Source organism: Protobothrops mucrosquamatus, unplaced genomic scaffold (genome assembly GCF_001527695.2).
Source record: "Protobothrops mucrosquamatus isolate PMUCROS unplaced genomic scaffold, P.Mucros_1.0 scaffold2346, whole genome shotgun sequence".
In the NCBI taxonomy this organism is placed as follows: Eukaryota; Metazoa; Chordata; class Lepidosauria; order Squamata; family Viperidae; genus Protobothrops; species Protobothrops mucrosquamatus.
In genome coordinates this window covers 181,074-186,241 of record NW_015388426.1, presented here as the reverse complement: position 1 = coordinate 186,241, position 5,168 = coordinate 181,074, and positions in this window count along the sequence as shown.

Sequence of the window (5,168 nt, the reverse complement as noted above, 5' to 3'; positions counted from 1 at the left end):
CGCTATTAGCGAAGCCAGACGCCGTCTCCACCTCTGATGTTTTTTCGGAATTTATTTGTGAGTACTTTCAACAGACGGAGCTAACTAGGAAACTTGGACTTTTTATAAATAAATTAAAACTGTGACTCAGAAGATTAAGTACTCTTCTCAAATGATTGAAAACTGAAAGTTAACTTTTGGAGGAAAAAAAAATGGCTGCAGCTTAGCCGCTTCTTTGTTCTAAAGAGACACTTTCACTTTCCTTCCGGTTGGGGATTGCTACATTGTAAAGACTGTAAAGAATCTCAAAAAATAAGGAAAAATTAAAGTAAAATCTGTCTGACTTTCTGCTGCTTTGGATTTTATATTAAGATTTTTCTTAAATTCAAGAATGGCTTCTAAACGAGGTGTACTTCCTGCACCACTTAAATCAGCTGTTTCCTCTCCAGCTGTACAAACTACGCAACAGAGAGCTAAAACTCCTCCACCCTCCTCACCACCTTATATTACATTAAAGGACTTGCAGGATTCCTTGATGCAGATGCAGGTGCAGATGTCCAAACAAATTGTACAACAAATGAGAGTGGAGACAGAAGAGCTTCTTGTTAAAAAGAATGATGAACTTTGTGAGAGTATGTCTCAGATCTTTCAGGGCTTTGCTTTTCATATGGATCGTATAGAGAATCGTGTGGAGGAAGTGGGAGAAAAAATGGAAGGGATGGAGGAGAGAATGGAAAAAGTAGAAGAGAGTATAGAGATTACTCAAAATGACATTGTGATGTCACAATTCAGAGAGTTGGAACATGCAATAAGAATTAGAGGTCTTCAAGAAAATGCACAGGAGAAATTGAGAGAAGAGGTATCAGCTGCTCTAGCATTGGTTTTAGACTGCGACCCTGAAATTATCTATGGAGAGATTGAAAAAGTATTTAGAGTCAATTCATGGGTTGCACGTCAGAGAAAACAGCCTAGGGATGTTGTTGTTTATTTTTCTAGAAAAGTACGTCGAAATGAAGTTATACAGGCCTTTTACCAACAGAGATTTCAGATTGCTGCTCAGGATATTATACTTTTGAAAGAAATACCTTCAAATATTTTTTAAAAAAGAAAGGAGTTTGCTTTCTTGGCTCAGGAGTTGAAGAAGCAGCAAATACCTTTTAGATGGGAAATACCAGTTGGAATGGCCTTTACATTTGCTGGGAACCGTTATAGGCTCAATACAGTACAGAAGGCAAGACATTTTTATCTAACGGTTCTGAAAGCTGATTCATCTTCTACATCACCAGTTAAAGGAACAGAAGAAGGAGTAGAACAACTGATTGTGGATTTACCTGGAGCTATGTCGCTATCTGCAGAAGATTTTCAGAATTTACAAGTGTTGGAGGCAAAACAGGATCCAAAAGACCAGAGAATGACACGTGTGGCTCATAAGCGCAAAGAAAGAGAACAACAGAAAGAGACTATGCCCCAAACAAGTTCAACTACTTCGGAGCCAGTGGGAGGGGCCAGACCTAAAAGATCTGTCACAATGGATCTTCAAGGGATGATTCAGAAGCTCCAAAAACCAAAGGATGGTTAAGTTAATATCTTTAAATGTTAATGGATTGAATTCACCACAAAAAAGGAGAAAAATATTTTATTATTTGAAGCAGCATAAGAATGATATTATATGTCTACAAGAGACACACATTACATTAAAAGATCAAAAGTATTTATTCAATCCTAAATTGGGTTTACATTTTGCGGCCTCCTCTCAAAAGAAAAAAGCAGGTGTAGTTTTTTATATTAAAAAGGAACTGATGCCAAAATTAATAGATGCTGATGCAGAAGGAAGATTTGTACTTGTGGAAACCATGTTGAATGGAAAAAAATGTCTTCTTGTGGGTTTATATGCACCAAATTTATATCAACAACAAAAGCAATTTTTTATTGTTTTGCACCAAAAGATAATGCAATTGGATTATAAATCGGTTATTATGATGGGAGATTGGAATGGTGTAATAGATCCAAAAAGAGATAAAAAGACTTCAGCTAAAACTTCAATGCAAGTTAAATTGCCTAAAAGTTTTTTTGCCTTACAGGAAGACCTTGAGTTAAGAGACATATGGTGTGAAAGGAATATGGGAGAAAGTGATTTCACTTTTTTTTCGGATAGGCATCAATCCTACTCCAGAATTGACTTTATTTTGATTACTACTGACTTGATGCCTAGGGTTAGAAGGTGAAGATTTTTCCTAAGATTCTTTCAGACCATAGTCCTGTATGGATTGAGATTTCAACTGATGGAGGTAGTAGAAGGACTTGGAGATTGAATGAGAATTTACTGAACTATGAAACAAATGTGCAGAAACTTAAGGATTATTTAAAAGAATTTTTCGCATTGAACATGAATAAAGGCACCCCTATATCGATGGTTTGGGATGCAAGCAAAGCAGTTATGAGGGGTGCCTTAATTTCAATGAATTCTGCTTATAAGCGAAAACAGCAGCAAAATTATAAAGATATTGAGCAAGAGATAAAAATAAAAGAAAAAGCTTTCTCCTTAAATCCAATGGATAAGAGTTTAAAGGCATCTATTGTAATGCTGAAAGAACAGTATAATATGTTGNTGAAGGATCATTCTCAGGAAAAATTTATCTCAATGTGGAGAAGATGGATAGATTATATTCAGAGAAAGTATGAATTGAAAAATTACTATGTAGCTTTTGATTAACAAAAGATGTATATTAAAAATTTTGTATGTATTTTAATGTTATTTTAGAGTCATAGCAAGTTTATACTAGTGTGTAGTAATAGGGAGTAGTTTTGAATAGATTTGGATTATTCTGTGTTTATTTCCTAGATTAGCTTTGGGAAGTCCTGGGGGGGGGGAGGGGGGAAAAGGGTAGGTTTGTATTATAGATTTATATGTATGATTTTTTAAGTAGGTGTCCGGTGTTACCCCAATTGCACAGGACGAGTGGTTGAGTGTGGAAGGGAAGTAGGAAAGAGGGAGGAAGGAGGAGTGGTGGTAGAATGGGAGGAGGAAGGAGTGGTAAGTGGAAGAGGGTGGTGCGGGAGGGGTACACCGGACACGTCTGTGAATGTTTTGTTTAGTTTTATTCTCTTTGGTTGATATTGTGATAAAAGATTTATGTTTTTGTTTTTTAAATGAAAAATAATAAAAATTTAAATACAAAAAAAAAGAAAAAAAAAGAGTAAAGCCACTTTTTAAGCCAAACTCAACTATTTGTGACTTCTTGAAGAAGATAATGTTGGGTCTTGAGAACATCAGGAATCTGGTTTGGTGTTGCCTCTTGAAGGTTCATCATCTTCCAGGCAAGTTTATGGTCTGGTGTTGTCTGGTAGTTTCCCATCCAAACAAGAATCGGATCTGAACCTGCTTAGCTTTGAGCCCAGACAAGGTAAGCACCTATAGCTGCTACCATCTACTGGGATAATTACTATAGAAGTAGTACGATGTTATTTTCTAACTTTACTGCTATTTATTGCCTAGCGGTTGCTGAAATTAAGTAATGTTCCCCAAAATGACATTTAAAGAGCAGAGTACACAAAATAAAATATTGTGAAGAAAATAATATTCTCAGAAGTGTTTTAAGCTAGAGACTAACGTGATATCAGCCAAGCAGCCCAGAGGTAGCATAGCACATAACATTCCAAAGATTTTTCGCAATTTTGGAGAGAACTAACAAAATACGTATCTCTCTTTGAATTGGTAAAGCAGCTAAGTCTTCTGTAAGGCTCACCTGGCTCTTTTTGAAGATTGTACCTAGCGTTAACAGGAATGTCTGACAAGGCAAGCTTCAGAGGCCCTGGATAAATAGCTTCTACAGACAGTTGACTTTCAAACTGATCCCTTCTTTCTCTACTCTGGAAGTCCATGATAGTTCATCTATGGCTAAATCTATGACCAAACACAATTCCTCCTTGAGATTAAATAGTGTCGCCGCTAAACATTTGTTTGTCTATTAAATCTTCTCAGAGATTAGCTGGCTAACTAGAAGAGAAGGCAAAGAACATTTAAGTTCACTACAGTGTATATTTTCTAGGATTTAGGAAGGAAAAGCCAATGCACCCAGACCTCTGGATATAGTTAGCAAGTCAGATACAGTGCATTAAAGGTTTAAAACTTTCATTTTTATTTTGAATGTGTCTATCTTCTACTCTTATTCTATGAGTTGCAAAACTATTTTCCATGAGGTATTTTGGATGAGTGGGCCTTCTGCTCACTGTTCCTTTGTTTATACTTCTGAATTTTGTCTAAGCCTGTGTTGCTCTATGTTGTTTCTCTTTCCTATTTGAGTAAATAGATTTAGTATCAATTTTGTTTTGGGGGTTATTATCTGATAACATGTCTCAAAAGGCTTAGAATTCTTTAGACTACAGGTAGTCCTCAACTTACAACAGTTCATTTAGTGACCGTTTGAAGTTACCATGGCACTGAAAAAAATGGCTTATGTCTGTTTTTCACAATTATGACCATTGCAACATCCCCATGGTCACATGATAAAAATTCAGATGCTTGGCAACTGAGCCATACTTATGATGGTGGCAGTGTCCCAGGATTATGTGATCCCTTTTTGTGACCTTCTGTCAAGCAAAGTCAAGGGGGAAGCCAGATTCACTTAACAACCATGTTACTAAACTGTGATGATTCACTTAACAACTGTGGCAAGAAAGGTCATAAAATGGGGCAAAATTCACCCAAGAGCTCATTTAGGAACAGAAATTTTGGGTACAATTGTCATAAATTGAGGATTACCTGTATTGAAATATTGGCTTTAAACTATCACTGTGTTTTTAAATTAATTCTCTTTTGGCATTGTTCCTCTATTCCTGGTTGAAGGAAGGGACAAGGAAGGTAGCTACAGTTAACACTATCCGAAGGTGATAATGGTTGCCTTATTCCAAGTAGGCCTTGTTGGAGGCCAAGTAGTGAGATACTCTTTACACGGCCGGTCTACATATTCCAATAATTTACCAGCCAGTTTTTCTGGGACACTAACTCTTGTTTATATGAAATCAAGAAGATTATAACAAAGGATTGTAGTATCCCAAACTTATACGTGTAATTGTCTTGATAAATAAGAATGAGGAACGGTTCATACCTGTGTTTCAAACTCCATCAATAAAGCATCAAAAGTTATCATCAAAAGAGGCACTCAGGAATCAGTATAATTAGCTTCCAT